Source organism: Mytilus galloprovincialis, chromosome 10, assembly GCF_965363235.1.
Source record: "Mytilus galloprovincialis chromosome 10, xbMytGall1.hap1.1, whole genome shotgun sequence".
Lineage (NCBI taxonomy): Eukaryota > Metazoa > Mollusca > Bivalvia > Mytilida > Mytilidae > Mytilus > Mytilus galloprovincialis.
The window spans coordinates 50,338,120-50,359,501 of NC_134847.1; the positions used below are offsets into that span (position 1 = coordinate 50,338,120).

At 33.4% G+C, this 21,382-nt stretch overlaps 1 protein-coding gene across 1 annotated transcript in view; it reads right to left on the reverse strand.

Moving 5' to 3' along the window:
• The window catches only part of LOC143047746 (uncharacterized), a 50,431-nt gene extending 44,559 nt beyond the window's left edge, over positions 1–5,872 (reverse strand). The window contains exon 1 of the mRNA XM_076220979.1: positions 5,787–5,872. The gene's annotated coding sequence lies outside the window, so the exon portion shown is untranslated. The remainder of the gene's footprint in view (positions 1–5,786) is intronic.
• Positions 5,873–21,382: the final 15,510 nt, after the last annotated feature.

A 21,382-nucleotide genomic window follows, 5' to 3' on the forward strand; every position in this document is an offset into this window, starting at 1 on the left:
AATACTGGTGTAGACCAAATGAAAAAGTCAGTTACTGTATTATAAAGTTAACAACGATTCGAGCGACCTAGACTGTGATTGATTGATTGATTGTTTGTTGTTTAACGTCCATTGGCAAACGAACCGGACACCACGGAACATAGAATCCTATATGGTTACATGTTAGCGCAGAAACTCGACCTGATTAAACAGATCAGAAGTAAATTGAAAGCAGACTTGATTAAAAGGAAAAATATTCATGAATTGTCGAATTCATTCACAAAATGTAAACAAGCTCGAAATACAGAAAATCTAAAAATAGAATCAGCTAATGAAAATTTCAATAAGAAAATAAGGCTCACCTTTACGTTTTCCTGTAATCATCCTTTTGAATTAAAAGTGATCTCGATGGTGCAACTAGATCAGACAAACGTTTGGCATTTAAACAAAACTTTACTGTGTGTACCTAATCTCCATGGTAATTAGGTAAACTTGACAATAATATTTGCTGTTTTATTATTATAGAATTGATATGCACCTTCAAAATTAAACGTTTTACCAGAAAATCGTCGAAAATATTTGTAAGACTTGGTGATGCGTCTATAAGGAGACGGGCTATTATTGCAAATGAGACAGCTATCCACCATTGAACACAGAACGTTAGTTACCTAAGCATCATTGATCATCTTTGCAATACGAACTTTGAACTGGCACAAAACATGTACAACCACCTAAATGTATTCATTTTAAGCGAAATAAGCATAAAAGATATTGGACCGCCGATTTTAATAAAACAAGTTCAATGTGGGAAAAAACAAGTACAATACTATGCTGTCATAAAATGTAACAGACAGACCCCCTTATCTCTTATATAGAGAGTGCCACTAGTACACGCTAAGCAAGTATATAACGACCTACTGGTGACCTTCTGCTGTTGTCTGTTATATTGTCAGGTCGTTGTCTCTTTGACACATTCCCCATTTCCATTCTCAATTTTACTTGTTACAACTTTTTAGGTTCACTATTCAAAATATCTTCCTCCCTCAATGACAGTCTAAAGATCCAGCCTTACATCCCTAACGACCAACTGTACAGAACATACCTGCATGTATTGTCACCTTATTTTCATGAAATATCTGTCACTGGACATAAGGCAAACAATAGTAAATCAATCAACCAACGTATACACATCCATGTAATGTTGAAAAGAGGTAATCTAAAATAAATTCCGCATGTAATACGTGAATGGGAGAGATCAGCATCAAGAAGGAACGAGTCACCAGAATTAATAAACAAGAGCAGACATTTACGAATACCAAACTCTGGGAGACAAACAATCCAAACACTAGGAGATATCATATTGGATTGACCATACATTACATCCACTTGATTTGAACTCTGGTGTATGGTAGTCTCAAAGGCAATCATACCATATCTTTTGTTTAATTGAAATAGCATGGTTGAATTCAAATATACGCCACTGAACTAACGTCCTCAAAGGCAATTCTGATGAAAAGGGAGATTTTTAACGACCTTGACTGTCTGTACAGCCCTCGCACGGTCGGTTCTGATTCTGATTCTGACAGAGCTATACTCTTATACTTAAAGATCATTAGAAAACACAATTTATCCAGTTTGATATGTCAAAGTGACTTCAGTCAGAAAAAAACATTGAGACAATGTAAACAAAAGACGGCTCTGAATAAATAAACTTGATGAGCTATATTATATTACTTCTAGATCATTAGATAATTTTCTGCTATCACCCCTTGCCGTATGTTTAACACATCTACCAGATTGGATGATGAAAATGCACGCAGCAATGCAAATGATGATTAGAACTATTATCTTCTAACAAAAGGTTGTACAGCTGGAGGTTTTTTTTTTTGTAGAATCTTAGATGACCTTGAATATGTACAAAGTCAAGACGAGAGCAAATGATGTTATACAATATGGCATAAAGTTGTCGATGTTAATATCTATCTACATGTAGTACAACTGTATGTTTTTGTACAATCTTTGTGTAGAGTATTGTAACCTTGAAAATATACAAAGTAAAGATGAGAAAAAACGTTATTAAACAATAGGTAGCATAGAGTTGTCGATGTAGATATGTATATACATGTAGTTATGATATGCAATACCTATAATAACGACAACGAGGTATAGCTTCACACCAGACATTCTCTATTAAAGAATAGAAAATGAAAAAAACCACACAAGTATTATATTATATATATTGCGGTTGATCAAGAAAGTAAGAAAACAGACTTGAAGGTCTTATTATCCATTATAACATAAAGGCTTGCTGGTCATCTGTTTTCAATGAAGATGGAGATAGTTTGTATTGCCTTATTAAAGACAACTGCGAGTATTCGGCTTGTTTAATGTCAAAAAATGTTAGTAGATGACTACAACAGAGGTTTTACAATTAAGTTTTGACTGAAGTCGAAAAAGGATAGTGTTGAATTGAATCATAATGTCTTTGAATAAATCTGCTACAAAAGTGGGAAAAAATTGAAATCAAAGTGTTGAAAATATAACGTTTGTTACCCAACAAGATGTAACATCATCACAAAGAAAAGGAAAGGAAAAGGGGGTATAAAAAAAGTAATCCCGTCCGCCAATGGTGACACTTCTACGTCTAGTTAATTCACACAGCTTTAGTTCATAAATGTATTTTTGCTCTCAATAAGATATCTATAAACTGTCTTTCAAATTGTCTTTGATATCTGTCCCTCTTCAGTTTCATATATATACTTGTCTCTGTTCCTCTTCCACACCTTTCTTGGTGTATACATACGGACTTTTAGGCAAGGTCTTTTTGGCGCCGAAATAAAGGATATGTGTATGAAGCATACGAGATCTATTGTAAGATGACTTTAAATGGAAGTGATAAATTTTAATTTCATTGGTATATAGTATAACAAGTTGTGAAGATTCATCAACAAGATAACAGCTGGAAAATGTCATTTTATATAAATCAAATTATGACCTTAAATTAACATACCGTGAATCACACAGATATCGATATTTTATGGTGAAAATAATACAGTGGTGTAGATTTCATAAGGTAGTTTAAATTGAAATGCATGAATCAATTTTGTTCCGTATTTTAAATTGTTAAATAGAGGAAAGTATACTTAAAATATTGTTTTTTTTTTTTGTGTTTTAAAGACTATTAAGCACCGCTTTTGGGCTATTTGTTTTCGTGGCGGCCAGTTTTTTATTGGCGGATGAAGCCGGAGAATTTAGATTGGAGTCGAGTGCACTCGCGGGCTAGCACGGGGGGTTCGAACTCACAACCTCAGTGTTGACTGGCTAGTGATTATAGAAGTAACTATTTAGACCACTCGGCCACCGAGGCCCCTCTTAAAAAAAGAAGGTGGGTATTGAATGGTAGAGGAAGACATGGATGAAGCAATATTTAATAAACAGTTTTTTCTGATGTCAAGCCGTGTAACAATAATGTTATTTAGTGCTATACTACCATATATCTTTTAATCACTTCTTTCGACAAACGCTCCATAATAATCCTGTAATGTCTACGTAGCAACCTTGCTCAGTCGCACTTTCAATATTCTTTATCATTGTATTTATATCAATATCGACAATATCGATAGCTGACAGTGTTCACAGTTTTTAAAAAAAATCCAAAATCAACATTTTGAATGCTTTAATTCTCTGAACTGTTGATTCATAAGTTAGTCTGTAAATTAGTTTAATAGCTAGTTTACTAGCGTTTTTTTTTTAAACTATTCGAACTCTAAAGAAATTACATAGATTTTACATTTTCGTTCCATATCGTATTTTATACATTTTTGTATTCATTTCGTGTAGTCGAAAATAAAAATCCAGTCACAGAAACATCAGACTTTCCAAGATCCACATTACTAGTTTTTGTTTCGGTTTTATGAAATTTGCAAGGTAACAGGCCGTAGAAGAAATCATCATGGCTGAATGTATCAAAATAAGAAAGTTGAAGATGGATGTTCATGCTTTACTGTATGAAACTGGAAGAATTTGATTTAATGTTGCTTGATACAATTAAGAACGGATAAATTAAATAAGATAGAGAAAGATAAATATTAACATTTACTGGTATCTTGCCATTTTTTCAATTACATTCTTTTTTCCGTATGAATGGGGAGGGGTGTTGGGGTTTCGGCAATTATACTCGTCAATCAGCTTGGTGTCTCAATAAAATATATAAAGCTAGGAGAAACATGCGAACCAGATGGAAGAAGGCATTAAGAAATATTAGATTTCAATTATCAGCTTTCAAATCATTGTCTTCCATACGATAACATATAGCACTTGCCACCTAGGTGAGAGTACATATAGCATTGTAAACAACCCATTCAAATTCGTAAACATTTGTCGGAATGTCCTTTCAACTGTGAAGAAAAATGGCTTCACACTCAAATAAACTTACGTTTTCTTAAAATCACATAAATCATGTTTGCATTTAAAAATTAAAGGCGGAAGAATTAAATTTACATATAAGTCAAAATACATTGATTTGTATGTTTAAAAGTTAAAGTTTCTATTAAAAATTGGTCAAAAGTCAGTACATTTTTTAAAACATGGGGTGAATAAATAAATTGAATACATTATCAGGAGAGACCAAAATCAGTCAGAATATGTTTAGTACTAGTTTAAATATATGTGGTTTTTTTTTTATATAGACCAGTTACAAACCGCTAGAAATGTCTATACAATTAGTTGATGATGGTCTCAGTGGTATTTATTTCATTAAAGATTAGGATTTTTTAATTTCTAGCTCGTTATTCTTTTAAAGGCTTATAGCATGTAATTGTTTTTTCGAACACTGCTTTATATAACTAGCTGGAATTCCATATAAAGTGCTATCATACAATAAGAGATACATGTCCGTTTGCTCTTGTGGTTTTATATTGTTAAGTGTATCACATATTGATAGAATTCGAAGCTAATTCTACTGATGAAAATATGCTTTAGAAGTATGCTGATTAACAATACAGGTATGAAATCTATAGACAGAGAGCATTCACCTATATAAACCCTCCCACACTCATCTTTTCAACATTGTATGTTATAACTTATTACATGTTAATAATAACTAAAACGCCTAAAATAATTCATAGGTAACGGTCAATGACCTTATTAATGCACTTTCCATTTCAAACCTAATCGAAGATAGATGGTTTATTGAGATTTTGGTTTACCTGAACACAACAAGCATATTGACAATTTGGTTATATCTTGTTTTGTCAAAACCTCCCATCTTATTCGGAAAATGCAGCTCTAAGCTTATAAAAATACTTATTCGTGACTTCTCTATATGTTGTAATGCCGTTCGTACAGGTATGTTGTTTACTAACTATATAGATGTCGTACCAGAAGCGGATTTGGAGGGTTTTTCTGTCCTCTCCCCATTTTGTGGGGAAAAAAATTGTTGATTATATAGGGAATCACTGAATCATGACTGGAGCGACCCCCTCTTTAGCAGTCACTGCCCCCTCCCCCTTTATGACAATTTGTGGATCCGCCACTGCATACTACATTAATTGTTTTTTCTATTGCAGGAATCGATATGTATATGCATATATTATAAAAACTGTGTTGACATTTACATTTAAGATTTTTTGCATGACATAATATTTGTCAATCAATATGCGTGACAAATAAATAAAAACCCTAGCTGTAGCTGTTGCATACTAATTGTTATGCGACAAAATATATCAATCTTTTATATTGTTTGCTTTTATTTGCGGAGCATGCTTAATTAATTCAAACGTTTTTTTAAATGAAAACTTAACACTTACCTCGCTCGCGCGTAAAAATCCTCTTTGAGATGAAGAAATGTACAACACGAAACAAAACATCAAATGGTATCTATATCAAACACAATAAGATAGAAATAATACACTTAATGTGTTGTAATAAATCCACTTAAGATGTGAGAAAACCTCTTCAACAATCGACAGAAATTGTATGTATGGATGACTTCATCTATCAACGCCTACATACGATCAGTCAACTGAAAACACTTTCTGTTTTTATTATGTGCAGTGTTATTGAAAATCTCTCACTGTGCAAAGGTATGTTTATTGTGATCGAAGCTATATCTGTGATTAATTATAGTATCACTGTATAGATGTGAAATACGATCGACAATTTTATTCCATTCGCTGATAAAAGAATAAGTAATACTGTAATTCAAAGAAAAAGTTTATGTACTAGCGCTTCATAATTTGTTTTTCGCCTCTGATACATTCGCCTTTAAAACGCCTTAAATTTATAGGAAGTAAAATAATACAAATTTAACAGTTCGATTGTTTTTCTCCATTTCTCTCTTCTCTCTGTCTCTTATTTAAAATCATGACGATACAATTAAACTGACAATAGGATCGCATTAGAAGCCAAAAGCATCATGATGGAAATGAAATGCATCACAAGGGAACTCAAAAGCATCATGATGGAAATGAAATGCATCACAAGGGAACTCAAAAGCATCATGATGGAAGTCAAAAGCAGCACGATGGAAGTATATCACGATGGAAGTCAAAAGTATCACGATCGAAGGCAAAAGTATCACAGTGACGATAGAAGTCATACGTATCACGATGAAAGTCAAAAGTATAACGATAGAAGTCAAAAACATAACAATGGAAGTCAAAAGTATATCGATCGAAGGCAAAAGTATCACGATAGAAGTCAAAAACATCACGATGGAAGTCAAAAACATAACAATGGAAGTCAAACACATAGAGAGCCGTGGTGTAGTGGTTAGTGCATCGGACTACTAACACAAAGGTTCATGGTTCGATTCCCGTTCGGGATGAAAATTTCAGGAACTCAATTTTCGGCTCTCCCTTGACACCATTTGCGAGTATGGTCTTAAGGAAACGATGATAGTCCGTCGGAAGGGGACGGACGATAAATGGCTGACCCGTGTTAAGAGAGAGCCATATCTCTTGCACGTTAAAACACCTTTGTAGATTTCGTAAAAGAGTAGGCTAATACCGCTACAAGGCAGCACTCGCACCCGCAAAGTGGAAAGGGATAAATATAAGTTGCAAAACTTGTTTCCCAATCCACTATAAATAAATATCACGATAGAAGTCAAAAACATCACGATGGAAGTCAAAAACATAACAATGGAAGTCAAACACATAGAGAGCCGTGGTGTAGTGGTTAGTGCATCGGACTACTAACACAAAGGTTCATGGTTCGATTCCCGTTCGGGATGAAAATTTCAGGAACTCAATTTTCGGCTCTCCCTTGACACCATTTGCGAGTATGGTCTTAAGGAAACGATGATAGTCCGTCGGAAGGGGACGGACGATAAATGGCTGACCCGTGTTAAGAGAGAGCCATATCTCTTGCACGTTAAAACACCTTTGTAGATTTCGTAAAAGAGTAGGCTAATACCGCTACAAGGCAGCACTCGCACCCGCAAAGTGGAAAGGGATAAATATAAGTTGCAAAACTTGTTTCCCAATCCACTATAAATAAATATGTTTAAACTAAACACATCACGATGGAAGTCAAACGCATCATGATGGAAGTCAAATGCATCACGATGGAAGTCAAACGCATCATGATGGCAGTCAAATGCATCACGATGGAGTCAAAAGAATCACGATAGAAGTCTAAAGCATCATGATGGAAGTAAAAAATATCACGATAGAAGTCAAAAGTATCACGATGGTAGTCAAAAGTATCACGATGGAAGTCAAAAGCATCATGAGGGAAGTAAAAAATATCACGATGGAAGTCAAAAGCATCATGATGGAAGTCAAAAGTATCACGATGGAAGTCAAAAACATCATGGTCGAAGTCAAAAGCATTAGGATGAAAGTCAAGGTCATCACAATGGAAGTCTAAAGTATCACGATGGAAGTCAAGGTCATCACGATGCAAGTCAAAAGTATCACGACGGAAGTCATAAGCATCAGGATGGAATTAAAAAAATATCACTATGGAAGTAAAAAGTATCACGATAAAAGTCAAAAGTATCCTGACGGAAGTAAAAAAGTATCACGATGGAAGTCAAGGTCATCACGATGGAAGTCAAAAGTATCACGATGGAAGTCAAAAGCATCACGGTCGAAGTCAAAAGTATCAAGAATGAATTCAAAAGTATCATGATGATGGTCAAAAGTATCACGATGGAAGTCAAAAGCATCAGGATGGAAATCAAGGTAAACACGATGGAAGTCTAAAGTATCACGATGGAAGTCAAAAGCATCAGGAAGGAAGTCAAGGTCATCACGATGGAAGTCAAAAGCATTAGGATGGAAGTCAAGGTCATCACGATGGAAGTCAAGGTCATCACAATGGAAGTCAAGGTCGTCACGATGGAAGTCAAAAGTATCACGATGGAAGTCAAAAGCATCAGGATGGAAGTCAAGGTCAACACGATGGAAGTCAAGGTCATCACGATGGAAGTCAAGGTCATCACGATGGAAGTCAAATGCATCCTAATGGAATTCAAAAGCATCACATTTGAATATTGAAAGCTTAGACGTACAGTGGATTTTTTCCAAATCTCGTTTCTATACAATCGGCTCCTATCAATATGTTTGTTAAAAGCATCCGGATACTTGTTTAAAACCAACATGATAGAAAAGCTATCATGAATGAAAGTAAAGTCATTTCGGCATGACCGACCACTCAAGTTTCTTTTTATGAACACCAAATCATGTCCATTTTTAAAAACGCCATATCGTGTACAATCACCCCAAACGTATTATACGTAAAAAAAGTCGCTTTAATATACATGTAATGTTCAAAAAGCCCAGAAACCACTCTTGCAAGAAGCCGGTCTTGCAATACCCTTAAAGGTAATTAGGCCTAACTGGAGTAAATTAGTACAAAAGAATTCGCTGAGTGAACAGTGAATTAAACTGTACAAAACAAGTAATTGCAATTAATACGTTTGCTCTTAAATTATCATAATAGTGGAGCACTGGGAACACTTACAAGGTAAAAAAAAGTACATCCATAAAAGATTTAAAACGATGATAATCATATTGATAAAAAATTAATAAAACCACAGACTGTGCAGAGTTTCCCATACATTGGACATTTGTTTATACAGATCACTACATCTTTCCTCCAGATGTCCTTGGATAGCGGCTACGATATTTTGTTTAGAATTCAACCTAAACCCGACGTCTTCTATCGTGTCCCCAATTCACTTAATTAAGAACATATTAGCGCTAAAAGTGTTGAGACGTTTAAAACTCATTTAAAAAAAGTAAAATCACAAAAATACAAAAAAAAGTGACATATATAATATATTTAACATAGAGAGTTCGCGAAAAGACAAAAAGAACAACTATAAAGTTCACTAAGAAAGAACTAGTGGTGTCTCATTAAAGAGAATAACACATCATTGAGCAATAACTAGTAGGATATTTCTTGGCAAAATATTCCTGGTTTTACCATTTCATCAAAACTGTCATTCAGTGACTCATGCACATGAATTTAAACGAAAATTCAATTGATTATATAATTGTAGTATGAAGTCATCATTGACATAAATCTTTTACAATACAACTGTTTTAACAGTAAACTTTCCGAAATCAAATATGATAAAATTATTTCTTTCCCGAAAAAAAAATATTGCGTTTTTTCGAAGTACAATCTGATGTTAGAATCTGCCTATTAATTTGAAGCATCTCAATGTGTTTAGATATCATGAATAACTACATTTTTAGATGGTAGATTTAGATGCTCGAGGTTTTTTTCGGGGGGAGGGGAGGTATATATATAGGTTATAGGGAAAATGGACATCAATGGATGATTAATTATTATGGTTTCTGTACATGCTGCAAACTGCGAGTTTTTCTTTTTGCAAAACTTATTACGCAAATTTGAAAACATACAACCGAACTGCATTCTTGAACAAAAGAAAACCACACCAATCAAATCAAGACAATTATTCATCATCATTAATTCATTCATGTTAAAAGTGCAAATCAACAACTAAATCAAAAACTACTTCAGCTGAGGACCACCTCCGGCTGGGGGGTTTCTCGCTGCGTTGAAGAACCATCGTAGTTTTCGGCTGTTATCTGCTCTTTGGTTGGGTTTTTGTCTCTGACATATTCCTCATTTCTATTCTAAATTTTATTAAAACTGAAACATAAACACATATTTTCTCGTTTTCCTTTTTTTTTGGAAGGGTATTTTTTCGACTTGTGTTTTTTATCAGTGCCCCTTATTATGGGGACGAAGTCCCCTATTACAGTAGAAAATTCAATAAAAAAAAAAAAAAAAAAAAAATCGGGAAAATTTCCCGAATTTTTCATTGTACTAATGAACTCAAAATCGTTCAATTTTTTTTTTTTTTTTGTCGTGTTTTTTAATTCCCGGATCTGCGCAGATCACATAACTCTACTTCCTTCTTCCGGTCTTGTTGTCGTGAGACTTTGATTAGTCTAGTAAAATATAGGAGCTCAAGGAACACAATACCAATATTTCATTTTTAATCATTCTTTGTCTTTGGTATGAATAAACGTTAGGCCTACCTGATGCATTGCGTTTCTTTGTTTAAATTGAACATGACGTCATAACTTAAATAACGTCACAAGTAAAATCCCTAACAACAGAACCAAAATCGGAAACGTTACGGTATTTCCGTATCTTTTTTTTAACAAATATTTAAAATACAAAAAAAATAATTTAAACAAACTTCGTCCCCATTCACAGGTAATTCCTGCCTCATATTACTTTCTCGCTTTTTATGCTTACAATATGGTATACACTCAAACTAATACATGTTTTTTACCTACATATACTGCAGTCTAGTGTCATTTCAATTACATTTTTCAGAGAGAAACATTTGTCAGGTTTTGAAATAAAGTATTGCAGGTTACCTCAGATTAGCAAGAGCTTGAACTTAAAAATATTTTAGCATCGGATATTTTTTTCGTCTGGCTCAGTCTTCAGTTAATCAAAGTAGTATTTTGTAGACTATTGTTGGTCTTTTTTTTTTGTCCTGATTTTGTTTCTATTTCTTCGGCTTATTAGTTGTGATTCTCCCTTTGATACTTTTCTGCACGTACATATCTTTTGTTCTTTTTTAAATGAAATGGAATTTACCACTTGGCAGATAACCTCAGGCACTTGTCTCAGAAAAAATAATCATATTCACCGGAATTTTAAAGTATATACAAGTCATATGATTCTTTTTTCTGAGGCAAGTGCTTGTGTAGATAGCTGATTAGTTGTTATAAAAAAATAGTGACAGTGATTTTCGCCTGAAGTCAAAAACTGCAATTTGGACATAATGTGGCGTATTTGAGTTTTTATCCAAAAATGTGAAAGAAGAACACTTTAAACCAAAACCAAACTTATGTTTGACCTGAACCTTAAAAACTTAATATTTTCTTTTTGATACAAATTTATGCATTTAGTTAACTGCGTCAGTAAGTGTAATTAGAATATTGATAATGTTGAAGTTTATAACTATACATACTTCATTAGCATTTGAACATTTATACTTTACAAGACATATTGAAAGATGGAGATAATAATCATATCTATTTGTTAGGATCGGATTGCCATTTGGTCCCGTGGTAGCATGCTCGCCTCGAGTGCAGGAGGTCGTGGTCCTTTCCCGTCAAGGTCAAAGAAAAACATTAATTTTCTTTAATCGTTTCTCCGTTGCGCTCTCGCCTTTAATGAATAATGGAGCAAAGACTGGTCGCCTCGAAGTCAGAATAATGCGCCCGGGTAGGTTGTTTTTCTGCAAGCTGTTACTCTGGGAACTTAAACGTTCAACTTCCGGCTCAGCATGTCGGTCTAGTACAAATTGGAGTTCCTATATATTTCATATGAAGATAAGGATTTAAAATGTGCCACTGGATGTTTAACACCACATTATGATCGTTTATATTATCTTGAGAAATATAAAAGACAGAGCGAAATATTTAGAGCACACTGTTTTTTTCAATTTTGGAAATAAACTGATTTTAGATCGAGGAACTATCATTTTAAGGTTCATGTGGACCCTATGGCTAAAATGGCCGTATTTTCACCTCAAAATTTACTCTGAGTACAGGCAAACCTGTGCATCTTGAAAAGTTTTAAGGCATGGCATGCCCTAGATAAATAGAATTCAAATGCATTGTATGATTTAGAAAATTCTTAACTCAACTGGATTTTGCCGTACACTTTTTTTCGTCCCTGCAAAAGATGATAAAATCAACAAACAGTTGAGTTTACCTTGATATGGTCCACTGAGGTACACAGTTTAAATAACCAATTATTATCAGGTATCTATTGTCCATCTCATGTCCATGTCAAGCAATACAGCTCACTTCAATTATTACCTGTGGGGAAGTTCTCAAACCTGTTTCCCAACTTAGTTTATTTTGGCACCTTCTGGAGGAATGAAAAAAAGTGCACGGCAAAATCCTGGTAAGTTTTTATATTTCTGAAACATAAAACATATTTGAAATTTATTTATCTAGGGCATGCTATGCCTGAATTTGTTTACAGATGCGCAGGTTTGTCTGTACTCAGAGTAAATTTTGAGGTGAAAATATGGCCATTTTAGCCATAGGGTCCACATGAACCTTAATCAGAAAAAAAACAATGGTTCATTATGTCACAAACTGTATAGTTTATATGGCAATAAAACTTTGAATTGAATTGAATTGAATTATTTTTATTAGTAGTCAAAGAGAGATAACTAGAGCTAGGATAAATCTTACAAGGTAGCGGGTCGCCTTGGCAGTTTTATTTGAGTTTAACCGCACAAACGAAGCTATCAACCTTGTGTCAATATTGTATCATAAAAACATATCAAACAGTTAATGTGTATAATACCATCTTCGTTAGTAGCCACAAATAGTCTGGATCATATAATTATTACGTAAATACTTTTGTGATTAAAAAAAACTTCGATGAACAGCAACAGTCACTGGAATGACATGCATTTCACTAACTTCCGAAGCAAGATTGACGATGTTCCCGAAGTCATAAGTTTATGAGCTTCAGTCCTTCCTTAGCTTGTGTAATAAATGTGCTTTGATGTGCCTGATTAATTCCCCTTAATTTGGACAAATTAATTATTTAGTATTTAAATGTTTATTTTAGGTTTGATTTGGTTTGAATATAGTAGGATAAAAGTAAAGAATGTTAATTTAACTGTTTTAGTATTTAACTTTGATGTTTTTATAGTGTTTTAAGAATATTCATTTATTCAACTTTTCTTCAGTACCTTTTATATTAAAGTTCTCTTGATTAATGACAAGTTTAGGATATCATTTGATATTCAGTCGGAGTCGGCCTTGCACAGGCCTCCAAATACTCGCCGGACTCATCAGCACACCCGAGTTCAGAGATAGCCACCCCTATTTGGTGCAATTTTACTACTTTAAAACACAACGCGAAGCCAATTTACTTTACTTTACTTTTAAGACTAACTCTGGGAACACTCTATTTTTCATTTTTACATTGGAAATTACTTTAGTTTTGAACTCCATTTTAGAAAGTTTTCTGACTCCTGTTTATTTCCGACTTTGTTTAATATTCATGCATTTATTGTACATTTGTAAATAAATTATAGTTTCATTTGATTTATTGTCTGTTATTCAGCCATAATCTGATATCAGGTATCCCGATGGTCGAATAGGGGCGAAGTACTGGCCACTACACGTCCAGGGAGGTGTCGTCACCAACCCCCTCCGTTACAAATGGTGCCGTGACCAGGATACCTGATCCCTCAGTTTTGGTTTGAATATTTTTATTACATTTATTTTTGATATTGTTTAAATTTTTGATTTTCAAAATGATAAAGTTTGAACAGAAACCTTGTACTTTTGACGGTGTTAGTGCCAATGTACAAGATTATTTTATTCAATTTGAAGCAGTTAGTCTGTGGAATAACTGGAATTTTTCTGAAATGGCTCTTCAGTTAGTTATAAATTTAAGAGAAGAAGCACGAACTATTTTACGTCTTCTTACTCCAAATCAGTTGCAAAGCTATGATTTTTTGAAAAGTTTACTTTTTCAACGCTTTAATCCTAAGGAAAGGATAGCATTTTATAAATTTCAACCGAATAGTTGTTTAATTTTGTCAGATGAATCTGTGTTTGATTTTGGACATAGATTCAAACTTTTATGTCATCGTGCATATCCAGATAATTTTCACAGTATGCAATTTTATTTTATGGACCTTTTTTTTTGGCAAATTAGAGAGGGAAATGGGAAAGTTTGTCCATTTTAAGCATCCTGAAACTTTTGATGATGCTATATTTTTGGCTACAGAGTTTGAGTGTTTTAATTTGACAGTTGAACCTGTTGAATGTAAAATTAAGGAAAGTGAAGAAAACTGTGATTTTAGTTGTTTGAAGTCTGGTTTTGGTCAAATTGTCAAAGTTTTTAAAAAGCTGGTTTATAAGAAGTTTAAAGTTAAAACATGTTTTAATTGTTCGGTTGTTGGACATATCAGAGCTAATTGTCCCAATAAAGTTTGTAAAAGTGTCAATTCTGTTCATGTTGTTGAACCAGAAAAACCAGTTTCTACTGCTGTTCATAAGAAAGTGAAAAAATCATGCAAAGTTGTCAACAGAGTTCAGAATTTATTTTCATCTGACTTGGTTAGATTTTCATCTGTTTATTTTGGGGATGATAATGTGCAAACTTCTTGTTGCAAGACAGGAAAAGTTAAAGTTTTCATATAGTATGTTTTATTAGTTTTAATTTGCATATTTAGTATTTTACTTATTTTGTCACTTTATATTATTGTTTAGTAGGTATGGTTTCAAAGTTTTGGTTGGATTTTGTTGTTTTTCTTGGTCACGTTAATGAGCCGGTTTTGCTATCAAAACCACCCTCAAAAACGTTGTTTCATTAATTGTGTTTTCTTTAGATGTTGGTTTGTTTAGATTGTTGCTAAGTTTTCTTCTTTGAATAGGTTTATTAATGAGTTTGCTCATTTATTTGGATTTTTAACCTTTCTGAACAAGTTTTATTGTTTTAAATTTGTTTAGTTTGGTTATGGTTTTCCTTTTGTGACTTTTATAAGTCATGGCAGAAATCTATTGAGTGGCAGTTAGTTTATGTGTGAAGACAACCAGCTGATAAAGTAAGCAGTTCTTGTTATCAAGAACACCTTTCTTACTTTTTGTACAACGTTTGAACTTTGATCATCTTGAACCCGGAATTCCGTGAGATCTACAATGGTGGACTAAACCTGGTACAACGATGGACTTTTTAGAACCCGAAAACACACGTTTAAAGTGTTTTCGTGAGAACAACAATTGGTGGACTATACCTGGTACAACTTGGACCATGTAGATTATCCATATTAACATTCCGTTTCCGTTTGAATCTAGAACTGTGTTTTATTGACTGCTGTATAACTGTGTCCGTTTACATTTATATTCTATGGACCGTACTTTATAATTTGTGTTTACCACCTATACCTGGACGTTTATACTGTGTGGAACTTTTCCTATGGTTGGACCGTGTGATTATTTGACATTTTTGTGACATCTATTGACATTCTATTTGCATTGATTTATATTTTTGTTAATTGTTTTGAACACATCTATTTTAAATAGTTCTTTTCCCAAATATTAATTTCTTTAATATTTGTCCTAAGGGGGGAGGATTGTAATAGATGTGCTTTGATGTGCCTGATTAATTCCCCTTAATTTGGACAAATTAATTACTTAGTATTTAAATGTTTATTTTAGGTTTGATTTGGTTTAAATATAGTAGGATAAAAGTAAAGAATGTTAATTTAACTGTTTTAGTATTTAACTTTGATGTTTTTATAGTGTTTTAAGAATATTCATTTATTCAACTTTTCTTCAGTACCTTTTATATTAAAGTTCTCTTGATTAATGACAAGTTTAGGATATCATTTGATATTCAGTCGGAGTCGGCCTTGCACAGGCCTCCAAATACTCGCCGGACTCATCAGCCCACCCGAGTTCAGAGTTAGCCACCACTTCGGTGCAGTTCGCCAGAGTTAGTCACCCCTTTTTGGTGCAATTTTACTACTTTAAAACACAACGCGAAGCCAATTTACTTTACTTTACTTTTAAGACTAACTCTGGGAACACTCTATTTTTCATTTTTACATTTGAAATTACTTTAGTTTTGAACTCCATTTTAGAAAGTTTTCGGACTCCTGTTTATTTCCGACTTTGTTTAATATTCATGCATTTATTGTACATTTGTAAATAAATTATAGTTTCATTTGATTTATTGTCTGTTATTCAGCCATAATCTGATATCAGGTATCCCGATGGTCGAATAGGGGCGAAGTACTGGCCACTACACGTCCCGGGAGGTGTCGTCACCGACCCCCTCCGTTACACTTGGAAGTTGGATTTATTCCGAAATATTTGGAAAGTTAACGCTAAGTTTTTGTTCTGGAGATATTCTTTTTTTCGCATATAAAATTTTAATCAAGAAATGAAGCTCCTGTCTATTGCAACCATAAATCTATACGTGTTTCCATTTGTAAATTTACATACATTGTGCAAGGGGAGGAATCTACGTCATCACGCATGGTGTCGGCGATTGAAATAGGAACACCATCTTGTCGCTTCAAGGTAAGAACTTGACTTATTATGCCAGTTATATGAGGGTTATGATTATACAAAATAGTCCACCAAAGACTATATAAAGTAGGAAAATAAATGAGCCATCGCTCAATATTATTGGTTATCTCAATTTTGCAAACACTTCGATACCAGTTTTAGGAATTAGGTCAACATGCAGGATATCGGCAAAATTTTTCATAACAACATCTTGATTATCAAGAACCGCCTACTTTATCAACAAATGAACATGTCCGAATTCTTTATTGTACTCGAGAAAATACTTGTTACTCACAAATATCCGTCATTATGGTCGAAAAACGTCTTATTTTTAAAAAATTGAAAAAGGATGTCGGCAACACATCGAATATCGAAGGATGTCGGGGACACACTAATAAATTAACAATGTAAGTGTCCTTTGATTATATCAACCATAATAAAGATATATACGATAAAAAAAAAAAAAAAACAGGATTAGTGTTCCTTGCTTGCTTCCATTTCATGCACTCAATTTCAGGATTCAATTTTTGTAAATAATCGAGAGAGAAAAAGTTTTAGAAGGTGAAAGTCAGATTTCGTTTCAGTTAAGCCAGGGGTCCCACAGGGGTCAATTATTGGACCAAGTCTTTTTATTTATAAATTAACTGTTTACAAAATTTTAAATTTTTTGAAATACTAAGGCTTTTCTACCTCAAGCATAGATTACCTTAGCTGTATTTGGCAACACTTTTAGGAATTTTGGATCTCAATGCTCTTCAACTTCGTACTTTATTTGGCTTTTTTTAAACTTTTTTGGATTCGAGCGTCACTGATGAGTCTTTTGTAGACGAAACGCGCGTCTGGCGTATATATAAAATTTAGTCCTGGTATCTATGATGAGTTAATTTTATACTATATATATATATATATATATATATATATATATATATATATATGACATTTCATCTGGCTCTACATCTACCGGGTGTTAAGTAAAGGCAACAGTAGTATACTGCAGTTCGAAATTTATAAATCGAGAAATAAAAACAAATCCGGGTTACAAATTAAAACTTAGGGAAACGCATCAAATATAAGAGGAAAACTACGACACAACAGAAATACAACATTAAAATGTAACAAACACAGAAACGAACTATTATATAACAATGGCAATTTTCCTGACTTGGTACAGGACATTTTAAGAAGAAAAAAATGGTGGATTGAACCTGGTTTTGTGACATGCCAAACCTTCCACTTTAATGGCAATAATAAATTTAACATTAAAATGACAATATTACCTGACAGGATTACATTACAAAAAAATGGGAGAAAATATAGGACAGAGAAATACACTAATAATAGCTAACAACAAGTATCAGGTTTAAAATTTTATACGCCAGACGTGCGTTTCGTAACATTTTTACTTGCAGATGATACCGTAGTTAATTTGGTTTTTTATCGAACTTTCATGTCTTTACAGTACAAAAAGATCTCATGGGAAACTATGCCGGTAAAGGCATTCCACCCAGACAATTATGCAATGTCATCCCAGACACCAGATTAAAAAAACAATCTTATATAACTACACGTTGTTCAACCACACATTAGAATACGGAAGAACTGCATGAGCAAGTGCTATCAATTCTTGCAGTATGTCATTTTTTGGGGGATCCTTTATTTCATGTTCCATTTCATGTAACATGTCGTTTTGAAGTTGATCTGCAAACAATCGTATGCATGGCCCTGTTGGTCCTCTATCGTGACATTTGCGCAAGTCTACTGGCGGTTTTGTTGAAATTTCTTCAGTAATTGGCATTGGGGAAACTTAATATTTTTGCCAGGCGTTTTTATTTTGATGACAAATGAGGATTTGCATGGTTTTGATTTTTTAACGGGTGGCGATTTAGAGGGCGATCTGGTCGGCTGTTCAACATCAGATTGTATTCGCGATCGTTTCTGCCTGCACAAGTTTAAATTTGATTTGCGGCTTGTCATGACCATTAGTTTTAAATTAGATCTAGTCACATTTTGAATAACATATATGTGTTAAAAATAGTATATATTAGTGTGTCCCCGACATCCTTCGATATTCGATGTGTTGCCGACATCCTTTTTCAATTTTTTAAAAATAAGACGTTTTTCGACCATAATGACGGATATTTGTGAGTAACAAGTATTTTCCCGAGTACAATAAAGAATTCGGACATGTTCATTTGTTGATAAAGTAGGCGGTTCTTGATAATCAAGATGTTGTTATGAAAAATTTTGCCGATATCCTGCATGTTGACCCAATTCCTAAAACTGGTATCGAAGTGTTTGCAAAATTGAGATAATCAATAATATTGAGCGATGGCTCATTGATTTCCCTACTTTATATAGTCTTTGGTGGACTATTTTGTATAATCATAACCCTCATATAACTGGCATAATAAGTAAAATTCTTACCTTGAAGCGACAAAATGGTGGTCCAATTTCAATCGCCGACACCCTGCGTGATGACGTAGATTCCCCCCTTGTTGTACCTGTATCTTCCCCGAACCAAATACTGTACAACCAAAAGTAAAAAACGTTGATGATTTATTTTCTAGAAAAATACAACAATTGCTGTTTTGGAACTCCAATGCATATTCATAAGGAATACTTAAATATTGACCAAAATTGCAGAGTTGAATTAATTTTACGGCAGTTAATTTTAATGTGATTTTACGAAGTACATTTGATTCCTTGTCTTCCATTAGTGTGTTTTATTCGTTCGGATTCAACCCGTAAAAACATAGTTCGATGTTGACGTGTTTATGTCCCTGATGGAAGTTAGAAGGAACTTCGAATATTGAGTTGTAGCATAATAATGAAGAGAACTTTCCGTAGGATGAAACTGTTTGTTTATTTTTAAAAAAGAATCTGGCCATCTTGGAAAAAAAATCACACATCCAGGACACACATGCAAGTAAATGTTGTCTCGTCTTGAATACTTCTTTCGTATAACAAGTAACTCAGAGGTCATATATTCAAGAACGCATTTCTCATGCCTCATATTACCCAACCGACATATATTCCACTTCAAGTTTTACAACACTCACACAGCACGTTGCTGGGAGTGAGACAGGTAATCCATTCTTTTTCCAAAGCAATAACGTACTGTGACATATAAGTTGACCTTACATAACTGAATAATTACATTAGATGTATGTTTCATTGTAATACTTTATTCTGATTGGCTAACTGCACAGCACATGTTATTCCTTAAACAATTACATCTAGGCGAGTGACTTATTTAAAAAAGACGCTTAGTTAACGACTTTAATGCACCCACCTAACACACGGCTGTATTATATATCATTTGAAAGCTGATAATCTGTACTTTCTGTTTTGCCCGGTCGTAAAAAAATCGTACGGTGCATTTTCTGTTAAATCAAGGTCAAAGGTCATGAAAGCACATTCCAATTTTTGCGATTACTAAATAAAACGCCATTTTCTAATTCTTGTACCATAAAATTTTCCAAAAGATCATATGAACTTTATGGAATGTACATAATTTCCAAATCAAACAAAAAATAAGAGATTCGATTCGCAAAACTTCCCGAAAATTGAAATTTATCACAAATCCTAAAAAAATGAAAAATTATTCGAAAAGCAAAATATATCTTGGGGAATCGATATTTGTATGCTAAAAAATAGATAAATGTATATGTTTGAGGTCAAGGAATATTTTTTTTGTAATTTTGAGATGCAATTATTAATTATTGTTCATGGAACAGCCTTCTATTGAAGTGTTTGCAGTTGCCCAAAAATCTGCCATCTGCAAATAGCGATCATTTGTTAATCTTTGTTAAAAAAGCACATCGCTAATTGTGAATATCAGGGAGGAGAATGATTTTCCATAATAAAAGAAGGGGTATTTAAAGTAAAAAAAGAATATGTGCGAGGTAATTGAGGTTAAAATATGTTTTTTACGAAGTCAAACTTTTTACTTTTTGTAGTCATGTTTAAATGCAAACATTACTTTGCGACTAAATCGTAGGCAACATTGAAATAAGTAACCTTGTTTAGAAACACTTGGTTGTCTAAAGCGGGATGTAAAGTAAAACAAACTGAATAAAATGCGGCTGCTTCTTATTTAGTTTAAAATCGTGTTATAGTAAGTCATATTAAATGTGTTTAGAAGTTTAATCGCTTTAATAATTTGAATAAAAGATGCTTTGAGTATTTTCTTCATAAGCTTTTAAAATACAAATGCATGTCATTGTGTATGTAAACACTATAAGCAGTTGTGAAATAACAAAATGAAAAAAGTTAAATACCCTTTCTGACCTCAATTCTTAAATGAAAATTCCAAACCAAAGTATTGATGCTAACTTATATATTGCTTTAAATTGTTAAAGCATGCCTTAAAATATCAAAGTAAAAAATTATAAACTTTTAAGGTGAATACATCAAGTTGTAAATTAACTTCATGGTATAAATATTCGGATATTTGTCTTCAGAGCAGAACGATAAATAATCATTAACTACTTGCGTTCTTACTCCCATATTAGAATCCATTCAGAACTACCCGGAATTTTCCTTCTAAAACATTTTACGCAATGTCAGAGTGAGAGTTGTATAAAGCTTCGGATGTAAAAATTCAAATAATGGTAGGCAGATGATATTTACTTTTATGATTGAATATTTATCATATCATCGAGTGGATAGATATTTCTCATATCACAATGAACGGGATGTGATATCAAAAGGGAATATGAAAAAAGATGGAAAACATCACTCGCTATTTATTTTAATCAGTGACAAAATCTCGCCAAAGACGTGTCTACGTTTAGACTAAAATAGTTACCAAAAGCACGGTGGGTATGGTTGTCCTGCGAGAG